This window comes from Ochotona princeps, chromosome 15 (genome assembly GCF_030435755.1).
Source record: "Ochotona princeps isolate mOchPri1 chromosome 15, mOchPri1.hap1, whole genome shotgun sequence".
Classification (NCBI taxonomy): Eukaryota; Metazoa; Chordata; class Mammalia; order Lagomorpha; family Ochotonidae; genus Ochotona; species Ochotona princeps.
The window spans coordinates 2,947,014-2,962,179 of NC_080846.1; the positions used below are offsets into that span (position 1 = coordinate 2,947,014).

General features: G+C 60.1%; 1 protein-coding gene across 4 annotated transcripts in view; it reads right to left on the reverse strand.

The window, feature by feature from the left end:
• Window positions 1-15,166, reverse strand: part of PARVB (parvin beta) — a 54,405-nt gene that overhangs the window by 37,526 nt on the left and 1,713 nt on the right. The window contains exon 1 of one of the 4 annotated variants that reach the window (XM_058673428.1): window positions 9,525-9,548. The exons of the other annotated variants lie outside the window; for them this stretch is intronic. The gene's annotated coding sequence lies outside the window, so the exon portion shown is untranslated. Of the gene's footprint in view, window positions 1-9,524; window positions 9,549-15,166 lie in introns of those variants that run through there. 4 annotated transcript variants of the gene reach the window in all.

Sequence of the window (15,166 nt, forward strand, 5' to 3'; positions counted from 1 at the left end):
TGGGGTCAAGAACGAACAGCCGGCCTGGCACTGCAGAGGGAGCCTTCGGTGTTACGGCTACACCTGCAGTGCACGCAGGCAGGGCGAGCCCTGGTTGCTAGAGCCACACCTGCACCCCGTGGGGACGCTCCTTGTCAGCGCGGCTCCCAGGTGTGCCCCAGCAAGGAGGCGGCCTCCCCCAAGAGCAACAGGTCCTGCCGCTGTTGACACTCCCGTGCCGACTCCAGGTCAGGGCCAGGAGTGCAGCCCAACCCTCCGCTCCCACAAGACTCGCACTAACCAGTCACTGAGAATCCAGTCAGGAGACCTGTGGCGGCCACAACACAGGCCTGGAGTCCCCAAAGCTGGGGGCAGCCTCACAGCTGTCCAGCTTGGGACAGGGCCAGGACAGGAAGTGGCACTGCGTGCTGGGCATGGCATCTGGATGCTCACAGTACTGGCTCGTCCCATGCTCCATGCAGAGGGGCCCATGGCCTGCCTGGTACTGCCCACCAAGACCAGCTGGGGCAGGACAGGGATCTCAGGGGGCCCAGCTGCGGAGAAACAAACAGGGGCCTTCTCGTGGAGGCAGGAAGCAGGCCAGGCTGGCCCCCTCCATGTGTCCTACGGGACTTGCCCGGCACCTCCCTACCCTCCCGTGACACAAACCCAGTCGGTACCTACAATCAAGCCTGCGAAACCAACAGCAAGAGAAGCCAGCAAGCTGCCTGCAGCTCTGAGCCCTAACTCAGGCCAGCCCTGCAGGCCAGCTTTGCCACGCCCAGCAGCTCCAGGGCATCGGGAGCTGAAGCCAACGGAAGGCCACAATCCCCTCACCCCCAGCCCTGCCCACTCAGAGTGCCCCTCTCCGTGCACTGCCCCCCCCCCCCGCCGGTCAAGCTCTCCACAGTCCTCCCCAGATGACAGGGAGAAGGGAAAAGACCCCCGGGGTCCACAGAACATGGAAGGTTGTGCTCATGGGTCCTGTGTCACCCACTCTGTCCCCACTCCAGCCACCCCAGAACCAGCTCCCGGCCCCTCCTTGGCCAGGCAGCAAGAGGGGACCCAGCCCAAGCCCAGGCCACTCCCCAGGGGACCATACCCTGGCTTCATCCAAGGCCCACCCTGGGGCCAGAAAGTAGGAAACAGGATGAGAGGTGATAAGAAGAGGAGAAGCCAGCTCGGCCAGCACAGCCAGAAAAACCAGCATGGCCAGCACAGCCAGCATGGTCAGCATGGCCAGCACAGCCAGCACGGCCACCACAGCCAGCACAGCCAGCATGGTCAGCATGGCCAGCACGGTCAGCACGGCCAGTACAACCAGCATGGCCAGCACAGCCAGCACGGTCAGCACAGCCAGCACGGTAACCACAGCCAGCACAGCCAGCACAGCCAGCACGGTAACCACAGCCAGCACAGCCAGCACAGCCAGCACAGCCAGCACGGCCAACACGGCCAGCACGGTCAGAACAACCAGCACGGCCACCATGGTCAGCACAGCAGCACGGTCAGCACGGCCAGCACGGCCAGCACGGTCACCACAGTCACCATGGCCAGCACAGCCAGCACACCCACTGTCAGAAGGGGGGCCTGAGCCAGAACAAGGGAGGGGTTGGGGAAGGAGGCTGAGCTGCCCGTCAGGCCCTAGGGAGCAGGTCACATTTGAGGGCACGCACTGAAGGCCACCAGTCCCTAAGCACAGGGCTGGCCCTGAGATGGTCAGGCCCACCCCAACCCCACGCACACCTCACCACGGGCCTGGTGAAACAGCTAGATTCAGGCAGGCTGGCCTCTGGCCCGGAAGCCCCTGAGCAGCGTCCCACGCCCCACCCTCTGCATTCCTGCACCTGTCTGCTCACTGGATCTTCTTTTTGTTTGGGTTTGGCTATTATTTCAAAGAAGGGAGAGCCATCCACTGGTTCACTCCTTCAGATGCCCCACCCAGGTCCCCCACATGGGCCACCTGCTGCATCCAGGGGTCCTGGCTGCCTCACTTGCATTCCAGCTCCCTGCTAATGCGCCCGGGAAAGCTGCAGAGGATGGCCCCAGTGCCTGGACTCCTGCATTTACATGGGAGACCCGGATGGAGTTCCAGACTGCCAGCTTCGGCCTTGATCCAGCCCCCTAAAGTAAGGGTGCCCTGAGCAGTCCGGACACCCCAGGAGGGGTCATGGCAGTGGGGATTCTCACCAGAGAAGTCCGGACCACACCCAGAGCATGCCCAGCATCATGTGGGGCTGAACCCGCACCCTGGTGGGCAGTGCCAGGGCCAGAAGCACTGCAGGAAGCCAGAAGGCCTGGACGCCCTCAGCGGGCTCAATGTCCGGCATAGCAGGACTTGCCAAATGACACTTCCCAGGGGGTCCTGCCGCACACCCCGAGCTCTGCTTCTCCCCAGTTTCGGTGCAGCCTTCTGGATTAGGCCAAGGCAGCCCCCAGGACAATGAGCCAGAGAACAAAACCACCAAAGCCACCTGCCTTCCTGCCCGTCTTCCCGCACCTAGGACACGAGCAAGGCGGCTTCTCGCAGTGACAAGCAGGGGAAGCCCGACAGCAGACAGAAGCGAGACCCAGCGTCCCAGCCCCCACCGCCTCCACGCGGGGAACAACCAGCGCTATTTAAATCCGCCCCACACTTCGCCTGTTTCACAACACGGCTGTCGTGCCTGTCAAACAAGCCACGCGACACTTCCGCAAGGCGAGACGTGCGACAGCATGTTTTTTTCAGCCAGGGCCGTTGCAGCTCTGACTGCACACACAGGAGCAGGCCCCTCGGCCGCTCCAGGACTGAGGCTGGGTTGTGGCGGTGGGGCCAGCTCACCAGCCTTCCCAAGGCCGACAGTGAGCGAGGAGCCTGCACCTTGGGAAAATGGCCAGCAATGGTACAGCTGGAGTGGAACGACACACACCAGCAGAGACAGCCCTGAGAGCCTGTGGGCGCCCTGCAAACACACACACCGCCCCCTGCAGAGCTACAGAGAGCACTGTGGGTGGGTGCAGCGAGTCAAGAAACATGGTGACCCCATCTCCACCACTGAGCCCCATCGCTTCCCCATCTTCAACAGAGACCACCAGGTCTGACACCAGCCAAGCACCTGGACTCACAGGACCTACGTGGGAAGGGTCAGCTCTGAGGCTCGCCCACCTCTCGCCCACAGCCCACCACTCCGACCCCAGATCCCAGGTGTCTAGTGTTGGATCAACCCCTCCCCTCGATCCCTGGGCAGCGCAAGCTCCAGACCTCAAAGTGGGCAACGGCCCAAGTGAGCCCCAGCTCGCTCAAGCTAACAAAGCCAGCCTGGGTGCCCAAGGCCCCTGCTGGCCTGCTGGCCTCCTGGCCAGCTCCTAGGGCACAGGCCACCAGCGCCCCTCGGGCCTTGGCCTTGGCTGACCTAGCAGGAGTGTCTTCCCATGACCCGGGATATTTTTAACCTGCACAGCTATTTTCAGCAGCAGCTTGGTGAGTCTCAGAGTCGGATAACTCCAGGACACCTGCCCAGTCACCTTGTCCAAGCACAGCCGGCTGACAGTTACCGATGAGGCACACCGCGGGCTGCATGTTCTAAAAAATAATTCATTTAGCTAATGATCACAAATCTTCCAATTTAATTTACTTCTAAATGTGTTTAATTTTCCCCCAAAACACCACAAGTTTCCAAGCCAAACGTCTTCGCCACATAGTAACAAGCAGGAGAAAAGCCAGGGGACAAAGAAAGGAGGCTGCCAGTCTGCACACAGGTCCAAGCCTCCAGCCAGAACTCTCACCTCCACCAGCCGGTGAGACACACCCAGCGCGGCCCTTCTGCCACCCTCCCTGCGGGCTAGGAAAACCGGGGCACGGAGGGCCACAGTCCCAGCCGATGAGAGTCAGCAGGCAGCAGACAGTGTAGGAACAGCCAGAGCCCTCAGGCCGCACAAGGTCAGCGATTATGATGATGTGAAAGCCACAGAAAAATGTCACATGGCCCTGGCCGGGGAAGCCTGACATGAGCAGGGCGTGCAGGTGCAGCACACAGCATGTGACAGCAAACCAGGCCTGGGGCTTCTTGGTAGGAATCGCTCCCTTGGGCCTGGGACCACTCCCCCTCCAGGTTTGAGGAAACAGTTTTCTGTGTGTGTCCAGGAGGATGTTTCTAGATGAAATCAACAGGGGAACCTGCAGGCTAAATCAGGCAGACGCCTCCCCAGCAGGGGCGGGCCTCGTCCAATCCCGAGGCCTGGACGGAAGGAAAACAGAATGAGGAAGAAGCGTGGAGCTGCCTAGCGGCCGGCACTCCCATCCTGCCCCGCATGTGGGGAACCGCTCAGCCTCCCCAACTCAGCAGCTGCTCTGGAATAAACTGCGCACAGGCAGGAAGCAGGCAGATGTAACAATGCATCTCTGGCAGGTGGAGAGACAGATAACAGTGACGACACATGGTTAGACAGGCAGGTGAAGGCGGACAGGTGATCGGCAGACACGCGGGGGAGAACAGGTGACTGACAGATGACTGACAGGAGCTGGGGAGTGTGTGAGCGTGATGGAGACACGGGGATGACCGATGTGAGGACAGGTGAGAGGTGACACACACAGGAACACACAGGTTAGATGACAGAGAACCTGCTGGCTCTGTGGATGACAGGTCAGTCAGCAATCACCTCATTTATCTACAGGTTCTGTTTCTGAAAGCGCAAAGGACGCAGCGCTGGCCACGTCCGTCGGGACACCCTCGGTTGCCTCGGGATGGTGTCAGCCACCTTGAGACCCTCAGCCACCTCGGGACAGCACCTAGGGATGACATTGGCCACCTTGGGACAGCGTCGGCCACCTCGGGACATCCTTGACCACCTTGGGATGGCCTCAGTCACCTCAGGACAGCGCTGGCCACCTCTACCGGGCAGAAGTAAGGGGATCAGGGATGTCTGCACTGTCTCCTTGGTCACCACATTCGGCCCCTCCGCAGAGCTGCAGGACAGGGATGGGAGGGGTAGGCACTGCCTCCTTTTTTAGTAACACTGGGGCTGAGCTCAAAGTCATGGAGCAAACTGGGGATGAGTGACCCAGGGCCTGCCTCTGAAGAGCACAGCCACCCTACTGGCCTGCAGCACAGGGAATCCTAACGCCTGATGAACGGCGGCCCGGGCATCGTGGCATAGCCGGGGAAACCACTGCCTGCAATACTGGCATCCCATGAGGGAGGGGTGCCACCAGGGGGCAAACTACAGGTCAGACCCAACACCAAGAGGACCGCAGCCCACCCACGGAAGACCCAACACCGGGAGGACCACAGCCCACCCACGGAAGACCCAACACCGAGAGGACCGCAGCCCACCCACAGAAGACCCAACACCGAGAGGACCGCAACCCACCCAGAGTCACTTGTTTGTTTGAAAGGCAGGGGGACAGGGAGTGGGGAGAGAGGTCTTCCATCTGCTGGCTCATGCTCCACTGGCTGCAAAGGCAGGGTTTAGGCCAGGCTGAAGGCAGGAGCCTGGGCCTCCATCTGGTTCTCCCACACGTGTGCAGGGTGCCCCTGAGCTCCACCCCTGCGCCAGCCTTCTGCAACGAAAACAGCGGGGCAAGGACATCAGGATGCCACTTCCATCTGCTGCCCTCCAGCCCACTGGAGGGAGGGATGGGGGATGGGAGAGGGGTGGGCGGCAGCAACAGGCGGACAACACATCCACAGGGTCAGGCTAATGAGACCTCAGGGTTGCCCCTTCCCCACCACTGAACGTTAGACAACACCAGCACACAGAGTTGCTGCAGAACCTGACAGCTAGGCCCCGCACCTCCACACCCCCGCACCCCCGTACTCCCACACCCCCACACTCCCCACCTCTGCACCCAGCGCCCCCACCCCCATGCCCCCACACCTCCGCACCTCCACACTCACCCTATAGCCGAGCACCTCTATGTCTAATGAGGACCTTGTGGATGCTCTGGGCCCCCAGTAATCCCAGTGAGTCTCGCCATCTCTGCTCACCCCGGGTTCCAGGAACTGGGACACAGTCTCCAGGGCTCACCCTTGCTCCATCACACAGTCCCACCTTGGCTGCCTTTCCAAACGGAGAGCCAGCTCCCTGCCAATGCACCGGAGAGCAGCGGAAGATGGCCCAAATGCCCGAGTCCTTGCACCCACGTGGGAGAGCCCAGGAGAAGCTCGGCTTCAGCCTGGCCCAGCCCTGGCTGTTGTGGCCTTTGGGGAGTGAATGAATCAGTAGATGGAAGATTCTCTCTCAATCTCTCTCTATCCCTGACACCCTGCCTTTCAAATAAACAAATCCAGGGGGAAAAACAAGCCGGTGTTCTCAGCAGCGTTGCTGTCTTGCCCCCCACAGGCCCATGTGAGGGCCCAGTGCCTGACCTCCCCAGCCGGGTCTTGGGGTGTCCAGGCTTCCTCCACTCCCCAGGTCTGGGAAGCACCCAAACACGGGCCCTGGGCTTCTAATCTCAATTTCTGGGTGATGTGTGCATCTGAGCCCTTTCCCAGGCGTCCCTGGCCGTCCTGCTCCACCTGCTCTCACACCAGGGCGTCTACCCTGCTTACTGAGCTGAAGGGGTGCTCACGGCTCCCAGAGAATGGGGACGGGGTGGTTACCAGACGCATGTTTTGCAGAGTCTGGTCCTGACAAATGGCCCAGTTGTCATTATATCATTTGACCTAATGATTCAATTTCCAAAAACAACCTTGGGAGTTAATTATGCCGAGGCCCAGGGCAGGGAAGCATCTTCGCCAAGCTCAAGGTGCCAGAGCCCAGAAGGACCAGTTCATAGGGCATCATGGTGTAGCAGCACTGTCAACACTGGTTCAAGTCCCAGCTGTGCCACTTCTGATCCAACTCCCTGCCGATGCACCTGGGAAAGCAGCAGAGGATGGCTCACGTGCTTGGGCCCCTGCACCCATGGAGGAAACCCAGGAGAGGCTCCTGGTTTCAGACCAGCTCAGCTGTGGCCGTTGTGGCCATCTGGGGAGTGATCCCGTGGACGGAAGCTCTCTCTGTGTGTCTATAACCTCTGTAGCTCTCACACCAGCAACGGCGTGGGCTCCCTGGCGGGCTGGCACCTGGCCAGGTGAGAGGCAGGGAGGAGCCAGGCTCGGCAGTGTCCCCTGCTGGCCACAGAGTGAACACCCCTCAGTCGGGGCCCAGAACAGGCCTGGAACCTGGGAACAACCTGCCGGCTGTCCAGCTGTCTGTCAGGCCTGAGCCAGGGGGTGGGGGTCACTGGCTGGGCAGCTCCATCAAATCAGGGTTAACAACCGATTCACTTTGGGCACTAAGAGGGGCATAAGACATGCCTACGTACACTGCCATCCGTGGCAGGGCTGACTGCCCAACTCCTCCATGGAACACAGCTGGCATCTTTGGCTCACTGCCAGGGCCCACTGGAAGACCCTGCTGCCTGGGTGAACAGCGGCACAGGGGTCCCCAGGCCCAGAGAGCCAGGGGTCAGCCCCGGCCTCCGCAGCCACGGGCTCCGGCCCCCAGACCCACGTCCTGGTGGGTGTGTACGCCACAGCGGCTGTGGTACTGCGGGGCCCAGAAGGACTTTTCTGTCACTGTGTCAAGTGCCTTCCTTCATTCTTGAGCTTTTTCCTCACTTTCAGGATGATATTTTTTTCTTGGTTTGAGAAACAGAGAAACAGAGAAAGATCTTTCATCTGCTGATTCACCCCCCAAAATGCCCACAGCACCCTGAGGCAGTCCAGGCCGAAGCCAGGACCCAGGAGCTCCCTCCGGGTCTCCCACGTGGGCACGGGGGCCGCAGGACTGGTGCCCTCCTCTGCGCCTCCCAGGCCCGTTAGCAGGGAGCTGGGGTCAGCAGGCAGGACCTCAACCCAGGCAGCCCAAGGTGTGCTCAGGTGTCCCCTGAAAGGCAACATTCATCATCTAGAACAGAAGCCCCTTCAGGTTCAAGTTCAGCTTTGAGCAAGATGCCACCTGTCACACACACACCCAGGCACCTCCTCCCCGCCCTCCCCGAGGACACGCTGACCTCACACCTGAGCCCACCCAGCTGAAGCTCCCCAGGAGCAGCTGACCGTGACCGACAGCGCCATGGCTCCGCTCCGACCGACAGCTGCTCCCAGGAGCATCCGGACGTAGGTAGGCCACAGAACTCAGTCTCGGGGGCAAGGGCGCGCCACGGCCTCTTTAACCTTTAAGTGACTGAAAAGTGGAGCCTAGCATCTTTGCAGCTATGGTTTTTCAAATGACAATAAGCAGGGAAATACAAAACTTTGTAAAAGAACAGGCATGGTGCCCTGGCATAGTACACTAGGCCTCCAGCTGCAGCACCAGCATCCCATATGGGCGCCAGTTTGAGTCCTGGCTGCTTCCACCCAACGTCCTGCTAAGACGTCCTGCAAAGCAGTGGAGGTGGCCCAAGTATATGGGACCCTGCACCCACATGGAAGACCCGACTGAAGCTCCTGGCTCCTGACCTCGGATCCACCCAGCTGCAGCCATCATGACCATTTGGGGAATAAACCAGTGGGTGGTGGAAGATCTCTGTTTCTCCTTCTTTCTCTGCAACAATATCTTTTAAAATGAACAGGTGTAAGCTACTAAGATGGACTCACTTGAAAAAGCCAACATCTTGGATCAAGTCTTGTTGATGGACAGGTAAGAATTTAAAGCCCAAAACAAAGCAAGCTCATTGTCTCTTCTTAAACGTACTTTATATATTTGAAAGACAGACAGCAGATCCTCCATCTCCTGGGTCACTCCCCGATTGTCCCCCAAGAGCTCAGGCCGCAAAGGCAGGAGTCGGGAACTCCATCCTGGTCTCCCACGCCGGTGACAGGAATTCAGCGGTTTATCCCCTACCGCCTCCCACAGTGCGTGTTACCAGGAAGCTGGGATCAGAAGCCAAGCCCAGGCTCGCTGCTAAGAGATGTGGATGCCCCGGCAACATCCCTCTGCCATGCCAAATCCTGTGCCAAAGCTCACCACTCCAAAACGTCTAGGCATAAAGAGGCATCTTGGTCAAACAAACAGCTTGGTCCTGCTTCCTTAGGCAGGCAAGAAAGTGGCTACAAAGAGCCTGAGGCAGGTGAGCTGGGCCCTGACGCCCCACCTCACTACCCTCAGCTAACCGCAGCACAGAAGCACCTGGAGGGGGTGGGGTCTGGGGGTGGGCCAGGGTGGAGTTAGGGTACTGGATGCTGGCAAGGATTATATAAACTTTGTATCCGCTGCTGCCTGGAACCCACAGGCCAGAAGCAGCCAGGACACTGAGATGAAAACACGAGCAAGTGTGGCTCTGGCCAATCACCCCCTATGCCAGTGGCCGTGGCCAATCACCCCTATGCCAGTGGCCCTGGCCAATCACACCCTATGCCAGTGGCCCTGGCCAATCACCCCCTATGCCAGTGGCCCTGGCCAATCACCCCCTATGCCAGTGGCCCTGGCCAATCACACCCTATGCCAGTGGCCCTGGCCAATCACCCCTATGCCAGTGGCCCTGGCCAATCACACCCTATGCCAGTGGCCGTGGCCAATCACCCCTATGCCAGTGGCCGTGGCCAATCACCCCTATGCCAGTGGCCCTGGCCAATCACCTCTCGTGCCTGCTGTTGGCCCACTGGCCCCTGCTCCTGAGCCTGGACATGGCCGCAGGGTCTCTCTCAGCACAGGGTCAGGGGTCATGCCCAAGCAAGCTAGGTTTGCTCTCCTCTCGGCTGATTACGGCCAGCAGCTCTGGAGTCGACATTTACCAATAACACTAGCTGGACGCTTACTCATCGCTGATAAGGCTCCGTCCCCATCATGTGCTTTCCTGACACTGAGCGACAGCTACAGTGGTCCTCTGGGGTGTGGCAGAGACAGAGGCTAAGCAAGATGGGGTGCGGACGAGCACAGCTGGGGCTCCCTGCTCGGCTGCCTCCCTGCGCCAGTCAGCCCTTGCGGGAGCGCATCACCTCGGAGATAGAGCGCTGCCTCTAGCCCACATTACAAACCTACGAGGCCCCGTGGCTTGAAAACACAGCCGGGGACGGGCACTGTGGTGTATAGCACACCACCCCAGCATCCCACACAAGTACCAGTTTCAAGTCCCAGCTGCTCCACTTCCAATCCAGCTCCTTGCTAACAGCCTGGGAAGGCGGCCAAGGTGCTTGGACGCCTGCAGCCAAGAGGGAACCCCGGAAGAAGCTCCTGGCCCCCAGCTTTGAGTCGGTCCGGCACTAGCCCTTGCAGACATTTGGGGAGTAAACCAGCAGATGGAAGACTTCTATCTGAAACTCCATCTTTCAAATAAATAAATTTCACAAAGATTGCGGCAGGCATTGGGTGCAGTTGCGAAGCCCTCAGAACACATGTGGCAGGGTCTGGCATCGAGTCCTGGCTCCAGCTCCAATTCCACCCTCCTCCCGTTGGGCACCCTGGGTGGCAGTGGCAAGAGCTCCTGTGGCTGGGTCCTGCCCACCCCCACGGAAGACCGGAACTGAGTCCCAGGCTTCCAGCTTTCCAGCAACAAGGGGTGCACCCCATTCCCTGACTCTCAGGTAAGCCAAACCTCCCTTGGAGCATGGGGAAAGCCAGAAATGAACAAACCACCTGTGTCGCTGTGTCCCGGGCCTGTGTCGCTGGGAGCCCCACCCACCCCAAGCTCCTGCTCAGGGACAAGCTCTCACGTGACTATGTGCCACCAAGAGTCTTCACTGGTACAGAGGCCACCAAACGCTTGGAGATCTGCTTGGATCATGTCTACACTCCAGCAGCAATGGGCATGGAACAGCCAATGACCATTATGGGGCAGGCTCTTCTCTGCTGATTGACAGGTCTTCTAGATGAGCTACCACCTAAAGCCAGCCCTTTGTTAGCTTCAGCAGGAAAGGGGCACTTTCCAACTGCCCCTGACATCCAGCAGCCTCCCTGCATCACTCTGACCCCTGGGCAGGGAGCTCGGGCAGTCAATACACATGCAGAGGCGATCACAGCAGAGCGACCTCTGGAAGGCAGCGTGGGCACAGCCAAGGTGGCTAGCGGAGCCCCGAGAGCAGGGCACCACTCCCCTCCAGGAGAGTGCCCAGCACAGGATGGCAAGGGGACACACAGGTGGGGTGGCCCAGGAGGGCCTGGAGCAGCCCAGGGTGCTGGCTGCCTGAGCTCCAGGGAGCTGCCCATGCGCATGGAAGGCAGCCTTGTAGCTCGTGGTGGGGAACGCGGGACCTGTAGCACCAAGCACTCATCTTACTAAGACACCCTCGAAATCACCCACTTCCTCTTGGTGCAGACACAGGCCCCTGGGACCCACCTTACCCCGTTTACCAGCAAGCACCCTCCCCAAACACAGGAGGTCACTCACATGAGGTCCAGGTTCGCAGAAGGAGAGTCCCTCTGGTATTCCAGCAGCACCTCCACTGGCTCCTCTTTCCCACAGAACATTCTAGAAACCACGGCAAGGGTAGCCTGGTCCTTCCCCGACTACGTCCCTGCACTGCTCTCCAGCCCCAACAGCACCACCTCATTTAAGTCACCATCTGTGTCTGCTTCCCCAGTAGGCCCAGAACATTCTAGAGCATGTCACTGAGAAGGGTCCCTGCTTAATTCCTCCAGCTCCAGCTGACCAGATCACAGCACAGGCCAGCCACTTCCCACGGCAACCCCACCCCTGCCCCTGGCTAAATTCCAGTAACCTGTTGCTTGCACAGGGACCACCTCGTCCAGCCACAAGCCCCTGACCTAGCTCCCACACCCGCGAGGCTCCGCTCCCAGACAGGAGGGCCCCAGCACAGCGGGGAGCCACAGCCCAGGGACAGTGCAGGGGGCGGGGGTGTACAAAGCTGTCAGGGCCACACTTCCCTTTCCCGTTTCCTTGCGCTCTGGCGCCCTGTTCCCTTCCCCGCCCTGCCCAGGACCAAATGGAGAATCTGAGTGTATTTCCACCCAGAATCCCACAAGTTTGCCATGGCCCTTCCCACAGCAGCCCCCCACCTCCTCCATGCCCTTCCCCCAGGGAGGTCCACACGCCAGCAGGGGAAGGGCAGATCCACAAGCCATCTCCCTCTCCAGGGAGGGGGACTTGACCCCCATCAGCATACAGGGCGGCACAGCCTTGGGGGCAGCCCAGACTCCAGCACTAGCTTCCATGTCGCCCGCACCCCCCCCCCGCCTGCTTCCTGGAATCCTTGGAACACTGGGGGACACCAGGGTCTCTCTACAGTAGTGTGGCCCAGTGCTGTGTGCCTGCAGGGGGCACCCCCAGCCTCACCCCTCCGGACTCCAGGAGCGTGCCCACCGTAAGCCAGTGGAGGATGGGTCCCCAGCAGGCAGGGCGACAACCAACCCCATACACACCTAGGGCATCTTGTGACAAAGTAACCTGCTGGTGTCATGGGGCCATCAAACGTGAACACAGCGTCAGGCTCTCGGAACACAGATTTGCCCCTCCCTCCTCACGTCACCAGCCACCGGGGACAGAATGACCAGGAGAGATGGCACTCAAGGCCCGAGGCCCATGCAGAAGGCACCATCAGTAGGTGAGATTCGGGAAAGACAGAATCAAGGAGACACACAGCGGAACATGGGGGACAGGGAAGGGGTTCAGAAGCTCCCCGGGGGGACGCCACCCAGGCGGCTGAGCCGGGATCCCCGTGTCCAGCCTCACACGATGCCCACCAACCCCAGAGCCAACCACGGACCCTAAGTGCCCAGCACGCTCCACCCTGGCTCACAACAGTGGCTCATGGCACCTGTCGCAGGGTGCAGTTGAGTACCCAGGCTCCACTCCCCACCCCAACCTCCTGTGGGACCCCGGGGGTTCCCAATGTCCTTTCCACACTCCCAGCACCCACAGTTCCCCTTCCCACCACCTAGCACCCCAACCTGATTACTTCCTGCTTGGGCGCCTCTTACTGGCACACACATTGCCCACCCCACCCATTGTGGGCCAGCTCCCTCCCCCTGCTACCTCAAACCCACTCTCCAATTTCACCCCAAACCCTGTCCGCCCTTCCTGCAGCACCAGGCCCAGGCACCCCCAAACTCCACCCTGGACAAAGCAGACAGCCACCTACACAAAGACAGATAGCCATCCCACTGCCAGGTGCCCTGTCTGACTTACTCCTTGGCAGGCACTGGCAGGGCTCCAGGCCAGGACCGGGAGGCACCCAAGTGGCGAGCTGCAGAGTTCCCAGCATTGCCTTAGCCAGCCTTGGAGCCCCAGCCCGCCCCGACTCTTGACTCTTCTACCTGCCAGGAGACCACACAAAAGACACCAGGTCCTTCCCAGCCCAGACCCTGCCGGACTCCAAAGAGAGCCAGTGGTATCTGTGTGGGGCACCCACCAGGGGCCAGGCACCCTCCCCCTGCAGAGCTACAGCCAGGGCCCCCCTCCCCAGACTCACTCCAGGGAGCGACAGCGCCTCCCACTGCCGCAGGCCTGGTGCGCTCCTGACAGGCACTGGGGACACACAGGGCTCCTCGTGCATGTCGGCTAACCCAGCCTGGCCCTTGGGTTTCTTATTCTTTCTTGTATTCATTTGTATTTTATTTGAAAGAGACAGAGATCTTTCATCTCCTGGCTCACTCTCCAAATGCTGCAAACAGCCCAGGCTGGGCCACTGGAGCCAGAAGCCAGGAGCCCTGTCCTGGGCTCCCGCATAGGCAGCAGGGGTCCAAGCACTTGAGTGTCGCCTGCTGCCTCCCAGGGTGAGCATCGGTGGGACAACAGAATAAGGACCAGGCATTCTGATACACGCTGTGGCGGCCCAAGCAGCAAGTCCACTGTCTCGCCGCGCATGCGCCATGGCCAGCGTACATCTGTCCACACGAGCACAGATGAGAAGGGGCTGACTGTGGCAGCTGGGCCGCTGTTTCCCCAGACGTGAGTTCTTGCTATTTATTTCTTAGTTATTTTTTATTTTTTTTTAATTCATTCATTTATATTGGAAAGGCAGATTATGAAGAAGAAGAGACAGAGAGAAAAATCTTCCATCCACTTGTTCACTTCCCCAAGAGGCCGCAATGGCCGGAGCTGAGCAGATCCAGAGCCAGGAGCCTCCTCTGAGTTTCCCACGTGGGTGCAGGTCCCAAGGCTTTGGGCCATCCTCGACTGCTTTCCCAGGCCACAAGCAGGAAGTGGAGCAGCTGGCACACAAACCAGCACCCTAATGGGATCCTGACACTTGCAAGGCAGAAGATTGGCCAATTGAGCAAGCACACCGGCCCAATGTTCTTTCTGTTTCAAGATAAAACATCATCCAGGCAGAGCTGGCATCTTGCAGGGCGCCTCAACTCCTGGCTACTCTGCAACAGCCTGTCCTTTCACCTTTTGATTCACATGATCCACCCGCCGACCCACCCGCCGACCCACCTGCCGACCCACCTGCTGACGCACCTGCTGACCCACCCGCTGACCCACCTGCCAACCCACCTGCTGACGCACCTGCTGACCCACCCGCGGACCCACCCGCCGACCCACCTACTGACCCACCCGCTGACCCACCTGCCAACCCACCTGCTGACGCACCTGCTGACCCACCCGCTGACCCACCTGCCGACCCACCTGCCGACCCACCTGCCGACCCACCTCCTGAACCACCTGCTGACCCACCTACCGACCCACCTGCAGATCAACATGCTGACCCACCTGTCGAGCCACCTGCCGATCCACGTGCTGACCCACCTGCTGATCTACCTACTGACCCACCTGCCGAACCAGCTGCCGAACCACCTGCTGATCCACCTGCTGACCCACCTGACGATCCACCTGCAGATCCAATCCACCTTCTGACCTACCTGCCGAACCACCTGCCGATCCACCTGCAGATCCACATGCTGACCCACCTACTGACCCACCTGCCGATCCACCTGCCGGTCTTGTGACTACTCAGAGCTTCGGTCCTCCCCAACAGGTAAACTATGCCTGCTTGAAAATTCAGTCCAGAACCAGCCTGAAATACCAACTGAAGTTGCCAAGCAACCCAGCATGACCAGAGGACTGGACTCAGGTGTGTAGGAAGCAAGTGACCACAGCAAGGCCAGCCACCCTGTCTCTCCTGGCCAGAGGCTAGCAGCTGGCTCCATCCTTGCTGCGCCTGCCTCCCCTCCATACACACCCCGTCCCCACCCAGTGTCCTCCCCAGTCCTCCTGTGGACTTGCACGCTGGGAGAAGCACTTCTGGGCCAAGCTGTCTGCCTTACCCCCATGATCACCAGCCCTGGACTGACCCAGCCTTCTGGTCCCTGGTGCAGAGTC